Genomic DNA, 14,654 nt, shown 5'->3' on the forward strand with positions numbered 1-14,654 from the left:
CCCGCCAAAAAATATTTTTCTTGTAGCTTTTGACAACTGCAATCGAGCACGCCAAGATCAACAGCCTCTGAGACATTGCAGGACCCCCCGAGTTCCCAAAATTTAATGGGGGGGTCCATAAAGTGGTTTCATTTGACTCCACTTTTGTTATGTGCCCACTATTCGTGCATTGTGGTACCCCCTTGCTCAAAACCACAAACTGCCAACACCCCCTCTTTCCCCACCTTTCCCCCCACAAACCGTTTGTCACCTTTCCCAACACTCCGCCACTATTCCTGCCATTTTCTCTCTCTGCCAACCTTCTGCTACATTTAAACATGTCTATATCTCCCGCTAAATTTAGAAGGAAACCATTATGTCATTTATTTCTCCCACCAATGTTCGAATTCATTAAATATTTCCGTGCCATTAGTGGTTAATCCAATGAAAAGCCATTATGAATAGCTTGATAAAAGTTGTTATTCCCCCAAATCATATTATTTTTCCATTCTACTTGCAACCACAAGTGAATTCCAACAAATAGCAGCTTCCAATCACCGTTACTTCCAGGAATTTTTTTCAATTGTTCTCAGTAATTTTATTTTTTCCAAATGACTAGCCATAAAGGAAAATCAAAAGTAACAACAGACAATCCTCTGTTACCCCTGTGATCAATTTATATGAACTTCCCCTTATTGACACCCATTTAAAAATTGTTGAAACCAATTATGAATTCGACTTATACGAGCTTCGTAATTGGGCATTTCAGAAATAGTAATATGCCAGTGATGAGTTTTCTTTTTGAGAATCCTTACTTCCTCAATTTTGTTGACCTCAAACATACCATTTTCAAGAATTTTCCACCTAGTGTGGAGCCCAATACCTTCCTAGTCAAAAAGTTGTAATTTCTCATAATAATGAGACTCTTTTCTACATAACCTCTGAGTAAATTTGATAGGCCCTCCAGTTAAACCCTGAGGGCTCCCTTCACCCTTTTTCCACTGATGCTCTTATGGAGATTTACCAAAAACTTTCTTTTTCAGAAAGAGCACATATATTTGAGTCTTTTTTACCAGAAAATCCAGAATTACCCAGAACAAACCCACCTTATCCCTCTACAATGTTCCCTAAGATGTCTAGGCATGTTATTTCCTTAGTTTGTTATATGTTATGATATCCCAATGATCAGTGGGTAGATGAATTTATTTAGGGGTTTTTATCTGGTAAACAAACTTCAATCATGTTAAAGTTCAGTGTTGATGGGTCATTCAAGCACCAGACAGTTTTGATTTAATTATTTTTATATCATCAGTTAGAAAGGTTGAAGTTTCCTCTACAAAAATTGGATGCTAAAGGAAAACCACAGTCAGTGATTCATTGGACCTCATTAGTCAGTAAAGCTTTTGAAGAATTTTCTTTCAGTGACTTTGTTAACCAATTTTTGTATATGGCAATCTGTTTGTTAAGTAGTGATGCAGTTCCCAGAATTTCAATGAAGATAAAAAGGATTCTGCATTTGAGTGGGCATTCTAAAGTTTGAACTGGTATTTATACTAGAATTTTACAGAATTAGAATCTATGGTTGTAGGCGTCCACCTTACAAACTACCAGTGTTCCTCCCCATGAGGGTTTTTGCACTAGAGTATATCAGACAAATGATGAGCATGGATGATCTTCATTTTTTTTCCAGGAAAAAAGAATATCAATTTAAACTAAAGGCACAAGTTGGCCCATTCATAATCAACACCAGAGATGCAAAAAAAAAAGTCAATGATTTTTTAAGTTAGATGAGGTTTATATTGAGTTTCATTTGGTAATATGATCCATTAGGAGTAATATAATCAATGAGAGTTGAAAATAAATTTGCACCATATGTGCACATTGCAAAACCTGAGATTGAAAGGTATGCCAACAAAGAAGAATGGAAAGAGAACACACTGTTGGAAGTTGAGGAGTTAGTTTCCAGTCAAATAGAATTGGAAACTCCAAGGATGACAAAAAAATAATTGAAAAGATCGAGAGAAATTCTATCTCCAGTAGGATCATAGTTACAAAAGGCTACATTCATAGTATTCATGAGAAGAAAGACCATAAATGATGAAGAAGAGTCCTCAGATGTTCAAACTTCTGAAGAACCTACCATAGTCATACTTTCAAGAGAATCTGAATTTTCATTATAGCAGATTGAAGAAACCACCATAGATTCTCCTTCTTCAAGGAAATATAAGATTTTTGCAAAATTATTAGAGATGAAGAAGAAAAACGAGGCACTAAAAACTTCAACATATGCAGACTTCTGGAAACAGTCTTCCACAACTTAGACTAAATTAATTTTTGTTGTAGATAGTGAAATAGGATAGTTCCAATTAGCATTTTTGGAACCAAAGATACCTGTGCCTAAGAGTGATAAAGATTACAAAACCTTTGTGTTTTCATTTGATACTAAACAAATACATCTTATAGATAAAATTGATATTCACAAGAAAGTAGGAGAGATTATATGCACATCCTTGACAAGTTTTGTCATGGTAACATCTAAGCTACATGCATCTCTGAACAATATTCAGTCTTAGTTGAAGCTAGAAAAGATGTATTCTCTAGCTAAGGATACCAAAATTAAAGGGATGGAAGATCTGGTTTCAAAATTAGGATTGAATCCTAAAGATGTAAAGGCAGTTGAGGAAATAATTAAAAGCAAAAATGCAGACATCCAGGAACTAAGGAAACAACTGAAAGTACCAACAACTGAACATATCCAAGCACAAGAAGTGGGGAAACTCGAAAAGGAAAAAGAAAACATACTTCGAATGATTGTGGAACAAAATGTACAAATTCAGAAGATGGAGGCAAATATGGAAGATTAATCAAAGAAAGAGAACTTCAAATCAACACTGGAGCAGGGACATCTACAACAACGGTGTCTACAATAGAGACATATTCTACTAGTCAGAATCCAGCAGAGAAACTATCAAAAGCTATGGGAGACCTGTCATTAAAAGATATGGAGATTAAAAAATTTAGAGTTTAGTTGGAGAAGACCCAAGATGAAAAAATAAAATCTAATAATGCATATCTTGCCGAAGTACAAAAAATCTTCAGGTTAATCAAGGAACTGGAAAAACATGGAAATGAATCATTGATTACACAAACATTATTTGAAGCAAAAGAAAAATATGGATTGATATAAATTCAACCATAACTAAACTTTGGAAATCTATTGAAGTCATTTTTGAATAGGAGGAACTGTTGTAGAGGTCAAAGGCATCCATTACAGAAGTAAAAGAATATTTAGATCACAAGCCAGGGGAAGCAACTAGAATAATCGAGAACTGGAGGCATTTGGAATTGAATATAGGACTGATACAGTCCTAGAAGTAAGAAGAGTTTTGAAAAAAAGGAACTTAATGTTACAGTTAGAAAATAAATGTCAAAACTTAGAACCATAGGTTAAGAAATTTCATAGAATGTTTAATATTTTATGCCAGAAAGGACTTCCAACTCTAAGAGATTTTAGTGGCCAATTGATTCCACTATAAAATTACCAATACAAATTGCATGAGATAGCAACAGATAGAACAGAGTTTTCTAAAGTCAAAGGGATAATCAATGGTAAAGAATTCCTTGAATTCCTAGAATATGATCTTTTCATCCAACATGAAGTTCAACATTTGTTCTTTACTAGGCCAACCTTTGATAAGTATACAAAAGTTGATGAGGAATATAGAAGAGTGAAAAAAATTTCTATTCTAGATGATAAAAGATGTGATCAATTACTTGAACTCATCGAGTAAAAAAAAATGCAAAAATTTAGCAACCAATTGCAAAGAAAGAAGGATAATAGGAGAAGGAAGCAGAAAATTCAGTTTGAAGCAACAGTCATCAAACAACACCCTCGAATTATGTGTTGATTACTCAAATCATTTTAGAAAAAATATTTTTATGTTCTATTTTTGTAATATCCAAATCGATTTTGGATAATATTTCATTTTGTAATAAATTTTATTAGATCTAAATATTTTTGAATTACAGTCTATAAATATTTGTAATTTGAAGAAGGAAGAGTTGAACCCTTGTGATGATGTTGTGAAACTATTGTAATATTCTGAAATATTTCTGAAGATAATCAGAGGACTTTATCTTCATTCTTAACAACTTTTGTGTTCACGTGAGTTTTTCTTGTTTATTCATTTATGTTTTCCATAATTTATTTCTTCATATGTTCAAGGTAACATAGGAGTTAGGGAAAGACTAGATTGGCTATCAATTTCCCTAACAACCTGCTGCAAATTTATAATCATTAAAGAGATTAATTAACTAAACAATTTGTTTAAGTTCGCTGCTCTATATCTTTCCTTTTGTTATCTCTTGAACATATATTGTTTGGTTGTAGAATTATTCTGCACACATCAACTGTATTTGATTAATTAAATAGTCAATATGGATGTTTGATTATCACATATCTTCTTATTTTCTACTTTCAAACTCAAGTTAAATATTTTTTCTATTATGAATGAAAATTAGCCCTGTGAACTTCTCAGAAATATTTAGAGTTTACAAGTGTTAAAGGTTTAATACATTGGTCATCCAATTCAATTAAAACCTTACTTATATGCTTTGGCACAGTTCACCAGCCTAGAAATATCTACAAAGATACAACATCAGATTAGCGTTGTTTTCAAGGAACGAAGTTTAAAATATTTCTGTGGGACAACGAACATACTTGCCTCTTAATGGTGAATAAGAGGTTAGCAGGCTAAAATATTTCACCTGGAGACTTCACTGGTTAAATATGGCTTCACACAAGCATACTAGATCTCATTCAGATCCAATTTATTCTCTCGTTTATTAGATCCAGAGAGACTTGTGAGAATTCCATCTATCAGACGTAGATCAGAAGCACCCACTTCTAATCTGCTTTTGCCTTTCTTCCACCTGAGATACCCTCACAAACTAAGTGTTTTCAATCAATTCCAATACTTGCTAGATTATGAGATCTTGTACCTAAATTTTTAGAACTCCTTTCTAAAGGAGTAGATCTTCAATCATCATTACTAATTCATCAGCTTGAGACCTTTGTGTTTCCTACTTCCCATTCAAAAACATATGATATTGAAGCAGATCCTAAGGTTCAATTTACTGAATTGAAACCTGTTGATTTTATTTCCTCTCTCATACATACTCATCCTTTAATTTCTACCAAGCCCGAAGAGGAACTAGTATTTACACCAACCCTCTAGCCTTTCAAGATCAAGAGAAAATAACACCTGAATTTTAGAAATTACTTGTTCATCCTCAGATTTTCAAGAAACCTAAACCTCCATCCCAACCATCTTCAAGAAAAGTTTTCTCTCTCAAACAAACAATTCCATTACAATACCAAATGGTTGGATTTGGTCCAATTGTAATAGCTCAATTTGCACCATAAATACTTCCACCAGTAGCCCATTTTTTTGAAGTGTATTTGAAACATTTCCCCAGATTCAATGGAGAAACTGGGCCATCTGCAAAAGATCACTTGGCTTCATTTCTTGATTTTGCAGACAATATGAGAATTTAACATGAGGATGTTTACACCAAACTTTTTGTTCAATCATTAGAGGGAAATGCCAGGATATGGTTTTGACAATTACAGACAAATTCTATAAATTCATGGGCTGAATTAACCAACATCTTCAAGAATCACTGGGGAATTAAGAATGATCTTGTTTACTATTTAAAATAATTTCAAGATTTGAGAAGAAACCATGGTGAACCTGTTGCAGACTTTATCAAAAGATTCAATAAGATTTATAACAAGATGCCACCAGATTGTAAACCCCTAGTCAATCTAAATAAATTTAGATTTTCTAAAGCATTTGATGATGATTTTGCTGCAATGCTTAGAGAGAGAAAATATGAAACATTAGCAGACATGTAAATTAATGCAATTGAAGTGGAAGCTAATAGGTCAACATCTAGTAAGGCGGAAAATTCTGAAATAAAAATGAAAGGCAGATAGGAAGGTACTTCATTATCAAAGATCAAATATGAAGAACAAAAAATTGGTGACATGACCTCTTTATTAAGAATTCTATCTAATAGAATTTCATGATTGGAAACTCAACCCAGAGTAACCCAACAAGTTGCAAATAAACCTTCAATTCAATATAGAAGACCTTTCCAACCTAAAACTTTGCAAAGACCAAATACTGATAAGAAAATTCAACCTCCATTAATGATTTATGACCAAGACCCTCAAGAAGTTGTCCCTGCTGCTATAAATGATACCAATTATTTTGAAGATCCATCATCTCAAAATGATATTGTCTCAATCAGTCAGGACCAACCTCTAGCTCAAAATCAAATGTCATCCCAAGTTTCCTAATATCAATCTTTTTTTGAGTTTCTCACTGCTGAAAGAAGATATGACCTAAGATCTAGAAAAGGTCCTAGTAGACCTGTAAAAAAGGTTACCTTTGATTAACCTCAAGTGAAAGTTTCTAAAATACCATATATCTAACCAAAATCAGCTACAACAATCCATTACTGAAAAACATGTCCCAACTGTTTTTAATGTTGAAAGAGAAATAGAAAGGGTTAAAATTCCTATTTGTAATGCCCCACTTAATCTTATCATGCATATTTTATTAGTGTTTAAATTAACTGAAAATATTGAATCTTAATTATCAAGAAATATTGGTAAATACCTTCATTTGGGAAGCTGTAATTTTTATTTATTGATATAAAATTTATTATTTTTATTATTCAATTCCCAACTTGTTTTCTCAAATTTAATCTTGGATAGGATATGGTATCCTTCCATTTAGTCCAATTAAAATATCCATACCCCCAAAAATGTCCTCTCAAAATCTCCTTGGGAGAAGATATGGTCCTCCCCAATTAATTACCAAATTAAATATCCATATCTTATCCCCAAAATGTTCTCTCAAATTTACTTGGGGGAAGATATGGTCCTTCCCAATTAATTGCCAAATTAAATATCCATATCGTATCCCCAAAATGTCCTATCAATTTATTTGGGAGGAGATATGGTCCTCTCCAATTAATTACCAAATTAAATATCCATATCTTATCCCCAAAATGTCCGCTCAAATTTATTTGGGAAAAAATATGGTAAGAAAAGTCAAATGCAAGGATGAGGGGGCAGTTATGACATTAATGATAGATGGTTGAGGTGGATGGGAGGAAGAGGCATAAAAGGGGAAGGATGATGAGAGGAGAGGGGGATCCTTTGTCTTGGTTTTGGTTTTGGTTGTGGTTTTGGAGGATTTGTTTTGAGAGAAAGGTGGAGAAAAGAGAAGGGAGAGAAGGAGAGTATTGTTTAACTTGGACACACTACATCTAGTTGGACTTGGGCTCAGAGGGCTAGGGAACTATTGTGGCCAGCAACAACCCCCCTTCTTATTGAGTGTTATTCTTAATACAAAATAAGTGGGGACCCTTAGTTAAAAATCTAAGAAATCAAAGTAGTGTTTAAATTTCCTTTTTTGAATAAACTTACCATCATAAGCTTAGGAAACCTTCCTTTGAAAACCTAAAAAATCTAAGTTTTATGATAAGGTAAGTTAAAATCTTTCCTTAGGAAAATCACATCGCAAAAAGATAGCAGGATGTCTCCTTACAAGCCGAAGTTCCAATATTGCGAGATTGAGATACACGATAGTATCGCATCGCACCCAGCAAATACAACTTACATGAAACACTTTAAAATTTGTCGATATGCGATGACGTCGATCGCAAGATCACATTTCGCATAAAATAGGTTAACAAAGATTGGCATACATAACATTCTTGCGATCTGCAATGTTGCGATTTCGCGATACAGCGATACCGCGATAATGCGATGTCACGAACGATCAATTTTTTGTATTTTGCGATGTTGTTATTTTGCGATGTTGCGATGTTGCGATCTGCGATGTTGCGAAGCAAATCGAAAAATCACTTCATCGCAGAGCAAGCAAACACGTTATTCAAGAAAAGTATTTTCCCTAAGCTGACACTTGGTTATGTGCTTTAATGCTAATAAATGAGGTAATTGCCAGTTATAATGGAATATGGGTGCGTGCTTTTCAATGCATCATTTCACGTAAGGTGGTATGCTTGATATGTTTGCGGCATTTAAAACTTTCCCATCACCCTTCCTTGTCATTCATTTTCGCTTCACTTGTGAATTGCAGGAACGGAGAACAGAGGCCAATACAAAGCAATACGCAGGTTAAAATGGGAAAGAAAAGCAAAGCCCCGAGCTCAGAAGAAAAGGAAATGGCGCCCTTATATACAGACACGGCCTGTAACAGGGACATGGGAATAGCTACGTGGGAAGGCATGTATAATCTGCTCGAAGAGGAGAATACCAGAGTAATGGAAGTTACTGATACTGTGGGCTCAAATGGTTCTTCAGAAGCATCCCTTACAGAGCTAGCTTGTTCATTCTTACACCGGATAGCAGCAAGGCCCAAAATTCTCTCATCCACGAACATGGTTAAGTGGACACTGGATAGAGTTGATATCAGAAACAAACAGTTTAGGATTCAAAGTCAAGGGTTCACAGAAGTATTACTTTTACAAATTTTGAACTTTATATCTGTTGGAAGGAAAAAGCGCAAAAGGCAAAAAACGCATCAAGGAAACTCGGATCAAGAAACGTAGGTAGTTTCCGATGCGCGATTAGCACCTAGCGCTAATCGCGCATCGCTGAGAAAAATTTTCTGAAAAGGCAAGCTGCTAATTGCCCAGTCACCTGCAAACTCCGAAAATTGCAAGAAAACAAAACCACAAGCATATTGGAAACAGAGAGCTCAAGAAAAGGCAAAATCAATTCAAGGGTTAACCAGGTTGAACTGGGATTATTACTGGGCATACTTGGAAAAGCCACATAGCCAGTGGATGACTGTTAAGTGTATCATCAATTCGGCTGAAAAAATGGTGCCAACTCTTGTCGATTCTGTTTTCTCAGCTCAGCTAAAAGCAGAAGTCAGTCAGCCGACTCTTCTCAAACAGATGTTGCATGCGTGCGATTTCAAGGACCAAATACAGAAGTAGTTTAATGTTAGATTTAATTTTAGCTTTAATTTTGTTTTATTTTCCTAAAAAGGGGACGGTCATTTAAACCACATCCTACATTTTTGTAATAATTTATTTTTAGATTTAGTTAGTAGTATTTAAACCCTTCTCATGCATTTAGAGAAGGGTCCTGAAATTTATCAAAAACTTATCCCCAGAACATGCACTCCTGTACCCTCTGAGGAGGTTTTGATGAATGAATGGAACAGGATTTATTGATGTTTGCATTTAATATCTGCTACTGATGTTGTAGTTTTGTACTCTTAGTGGATATTTGATCAAGGAAAGATAAATCGTGATCACTTGAAGCTCATGAGTAGGACTAGTTATAAATGATATTTCTATCTCTTAACTATTTCTGCCTTGTGTTAAAGTGATTTCTAGTTCAGTTATTTATATATTAATGTAAGAATTCCTGAGTTATCATTTGGCACTTTTGTACGGTGATAGCTATTTAGTTATGCTTAGTGTATGAATAGCTTATTATGCGATATGTTTTGCACAACTGTTTCGTCTAACTTTTTATACGAAGTGGTTCATCGGTACTGAATTCTTTTCTCATAACAACTGAATGATATTTATTACCAATTGTTGTTTGAAATCATTTTAGATCGCATAGAAGAAAGATTGCACCCCGGGTTAGTGTAGATTTACATATTTCTGTCATTAGAATATATTTTACTTATTATTAGATTAGAATTAGAGTAGAAGTATTCCATTTAGAAACTGTTAGAAACAGAAATATCAATCTTTCTCACACACACACTGAAATTGGGAAACTGGTCCCATATCCCCAGTCGGACCCGCTATACCAAACGGAAAAGGAGCTGCCAATAAAGGTCCGGACCGGGCGGGTATCCTCCTTGTTGTAGACCCGATTTTCAGGGCTTCAAGAGGAACCTGTTGAGGTTTCCTAGACTAGGAAATACTTCCTAGTTGGCTGGGAGGTAAATCCAGTCGGTAGTCAAGAGGAGCATCTCAGCAGGGTCTCAAGGGCATCTCAACTAAGCTATTGGAACATGTATTCCTCTCTTTATAAATCACTCATGTAAGTGCTCGCAATAAAATGCTTACTCATCTAAATGTGGGTTATAAATTTTAATGGTAAATTATTATCAATTAAATGTTTAGTTAGAAATAAGTTATTTCCCATTCTATTGTATTTAAAATTAGAGAAATTTAGTGCTGTTAGAGGGCCCTAGGATGGAGCCTCACACGTGGTATCAGAGCCAAATTCAAAATCTGGACCCAAAACCCACTAGACCCAAATCTTCGCTAAAAGAGTTTATAACCCTCATAATTACTAGTAAGCATTTTAGTATAAAAATTATGTGGAACTGATTTTGTTTAAGACTAATTTAATGGTTTTTTTTCATTTTACCAGCAATCTAGAACTTCTTTTATGACTGCCATGTGTGTCCTTAAGTGCATCACTCTGATTGCTTGCCCTTCTCTGCTTAGCTTCTCATGGGCCCTGTATTCTCTTGTATTTACCAATCAGCCTCCTCCGGATTCAAATTACGGATAGGGTTGGAAAGCAAAAATTGGTTCATAAAGATATCAATGGAAAACATATGGGTAAGGCATCTAGGATCTTTAGCCAAAATCTTCCTGTTGTATTTATTGGGTATCTCATAAATGAACAATTTCAATCTCCCAATTGGGTCATCCTCCAAAACATCGCTAACACTACCAGCAACTCACTTGGACTATCGGTGCTACTGCTATTTCTGCCCAAAAGTAGAAACAATGGATAGAAATAGGAAAAGCACAAAAAAACCTATTTCTAGCAATTGCCGCCTCCTCCTCATCCTCTATTCCTCTAATTTTTGCTAGTTTTATACTCTGGTGTATATTACGTGTGATCTCACTCCAAATGGGTTTCCATTGCCCTTTAAATCTCCCTGAATGATGAGAAGTGCTATTCAGTACATTTCCACTAATTGGCCATATTGGAATCGCACTGAAGGGGCAGATCATTTCTTTGTGGTGCCACATGATTTTGGTGCATGCTTCCACTACCGAGAAGAGAAAGCTATTGAGAGAGGTATTTTTCCATTGTTGCAGTGGGCCACATTGGTTCAAACATTTGGACAGTGATACCATGTCTACTTGAAGGAAGGATCAATCACAGTTCCACCTTATGCTCCTCCACAAAAGATGCAGGCACACTTGATACCTCCCAACACTCCTTGGTCAATCTTTGTTTACTTTCGTGGTATGTTTTATGATGTGGGCAATGATCCAGAAAGGGTTACTATGCAAGGGGTCCATGAGCATCGGTATGGGAGAATTTTAAAGACAACCCTCTTTTTAAAATTTCTACTGAGCACCCTACTACTTATTACGAGGACATGCAATGGGCCATTTTTTGTCTATGTCCATTGTTCTGGGCCCCCTGGAGTCCAAGACTTGTCGAAGGAGTGATATTCAGTTGTATTCCAGTCATTATAGCGGATGATATTGTGCTACCTTTTGCCGATGCCATACCCTAGGAAGAAATTGGGGTGTTTGTAGCTAAAAAAGATGTACCTAACCTGGACACTATTCTTACATCTATTCCACCAGAGGTCATATTGAGGAAGCAACGATTGCTCGCTAATCTTGCCATGAAGTAGGCCATGCTGTTTCCGCAACCTGCTCAACCAAGAGATGCCTTCCATCATATTTTGAATGGTATATCCCACAAATTGCCTCATGATAGCAGTATTTACTTGAAACCTAATCAAAATATTTTGAACTAGATAGCAGGCCCTCCTGGTGATCTAAAGCCCTGGTAGAATATACACATTGTGTAATCAAATTGCAAATGTACCTTCACTTAACACCTCAAGATGAGTTTTAAGGAAATAGCCATTCTATTCTTTTGTAGCTTATCATTTATAAGTTATGTTTAGACAACATATAAGTTTCCTTTGTATACTATTTCTAAGAATCACTAACATTGTACAATAGTTGTGGTTAGAGTTTTACAAGTCATATCCTACTTTTAGATCCTTGATGCTGTACAATGGAGATCTCAGGGTAATAAGTATAGATTTTTATGTCTGAATTATTGTCTTTGAATTTTTATGTTTCAACTCGTGGTTTTGTATGTGATCTGCTAAAATGTTCGCATGAATTTTCTGGTCTCTTAACTAATATTTATATTTCACACACAAATGATATATGAGTAAATGGGGAGGGAGTGCTGAAATTTTTTTCATCCTTGAGGCCTCTACTATTTGAAGTATTGAGAAAAGAGCTATTGTTGTGCCAAAATTATGCAGTGAAACAAGTCTCTAATCCTGCCATCATCAACAATCTTTTAGAGACACATTCCATGACTCCGGACTTGTTTGAAATACACTCCCATGAAACTGATATTTGGAAACTGACTAATCACAGTGAGTACACTTCTTTCATTTTTCTTGATACAAAACCCATTTTCTTGTAGATAAGATATGAATTTGTATTTAACGTAACGACTATTGACCTAAGTTGGGCTGATTTAAATTCCAAAGGTCATGTGAATCTTTTGACCACCCTTATGTGCAGGGTCACACACAACCCAGTAGTGTAAGGCCTCTTAGAAATGTGAATAGGTCTAATCCTGGTTATAGTACGTTGAGGATAAGATATGCTTCTTGATACCATCAGAGTAAAATGGCATAAATGTTTATGTAGTTCTACTTTTAATGATAATGTTGTGCTGTTAATATGTCTAAAGTGTACGCATGGATATGTCAAATCTGAGGGTAAAAGTGGGAATTCAATTGAAAAAAATATCTTTCCAAGCAGTATTGAGGCAGTGTGAATACTATTTGTTATGGTTGTGAATTACTGTTGTTATGGCACCGAATGTTCATAGGAACCTGTGGGTCAGCATATATATATATATATATATATATATATATATATATATATATATATAGATATATATATATATATATATATATATATATATATATATATATATATATATATATATATATATATATAAGTCAACTGTAAAATGAGAAGTTAATCCTCAGTTTATAATATTGACTCGATATACTTTTGGGTTGGCATACCAAAAACATTTTCTATGATCTTCTCTGCTTCCATTTTGGAGATTGACTACTGTTCGGATCAGAGATTTTCTATTTACTTTTTTCTATCAACTTCTATGCTTCATCTCCCATAATCTGATTTTGTGCATCTATTGTAAATTACCACTATTGTGATTTCATATTCTTCAATCTTTGCTTGAGATTGTGGAGCTTCAAAGGCTTCAAGGATTCTTGAGACTATAATTCTATTAAAGGAAGTGATGGAGAGTCAAAGCCAGTTGTTAGTATGAGGAATTGTACTAGATGTTAGTTTTTGTATTGCAATTAATGAGAGTAAGCTTGCTGAGATGTGACTTTTCCGGAGTAAGCGCACCAAGATGAATCCACTAAGGTGGCTATAATGAGATGACTCCATAGAGATAAGTTGATAACTGAGTGAAGATGACTCCTCCAAGCTGGATCTTACACTAGAAACTTATGGAAACTATTAGTGGAGGTTTAAATAAAATACTGTTCTTCCATGTAAAGACAGGTAGCATTGACCATCGTTGGTTAACCGTTAGTTTTGGTTGTTAGTATGATATTTAATTGAATGTTGGATGTGTAAAAGTAGAATGAAAGGATATATTTAAGCAAACTATTATAAATGGACCATCTGGTTTTCCATCAAAGTAGTTGGCTTTAAATGTAAATAAAGGAAATGATTAGTCTACACTTGGTGCAATGTCTATGTCATTGTGTGTCGATGTTGTGTTGTTTTCTTAATTATTGTTAAGTTATGATGAAATAGAGCCAAGAAGCATAGGTTTCGATACCCAAATAAGATGGGTTGTCCAATAGAATGCATAATGAGATTTCAAGTAAATTATGTTTGGAATATTATGGTTGGTAACCACCAGCAACTAGGGAACTCAAAGAAATCAGAAACAAAAAATTATACATGAGAAAATAAACAATTCCTACAACCTCCAGGGAACATGTCATTAAGAAGGGTTACCCTAAGGGGTCTCTGTGCGAGTACAGAGATTAGCAACCTACTGAAATAATGGTAGACATTAATGGCAATGGATTTAGGATAGGCAGGGAAACAACCATGACATGTTATAAAAAAATAAAAAATAAAATTGCTAGAAGTTGAAATAAGTAGTGGGGTAATACCAGACTTAATTTATGGGGCAAGATAGAGGATTAATTGATATTGGGAAGAGAGTATGTTTTACTGTTTTGCTAGACAAGGATATCAAGATTAGTGATTGTCCTTATGAGTCATTTTGTTGTTTGCATTGGAAGCGAAGGTTCTGGATGGCATAAGCAAAGACAAGATGATATAAGGGGATCGCGAGAGTGAAAGGAAGAAAAATGTATGCCCTGTAGCCACAGATAGAGGCAGTCTACACTGAAGCAACAAGAAAGGTAGTGAAATTCCTTCTTCGATTGTAAAAGACTTCTGGTCCCGACCATTTTTGAATCCAAATGTATCCCTTCCCCCTCCGCATTAGCATCTAATTCTAGCGGATCCATACCAAAAATCCTATCCTCTATTAGCCCACAACTGTTATCTCGCATAAATTATTTTGTGTC

At 35.0% G+C, this 14,654-nt stretch overlaps 1 pseudogene; it reads left to right on the forward strand.

The window, feature by feature from the left end:
• Nucleotides 1-2,603: 2,603 nt before the first annotated feature.
• Nucleotides 2,604-11,786, forward strand: LOC149191066 (putative beta-1,4-xylosyltransferase IRX10L pseudogene; annotated as a pseudogene).
• The last annotated feature ends 2,868 nt before the right edge of the window (nucleotides 11,787-14,654 follow it).

This window comes from Pinus tabuliformis, chromosome 3_1 (genome assembly GCF_031772625.1).
Source record: "Pinus tabuliformis cultivar Carrire ecotype Pingquan chromosome 3_1, CPIR1, whole genome shotgun sequence".
NCBI lineage: Eukaryota > Viridiplantae > Streptophyta > Pinopsida > Pinales > Pinaceae > Pinus > Pinus tabuliformis.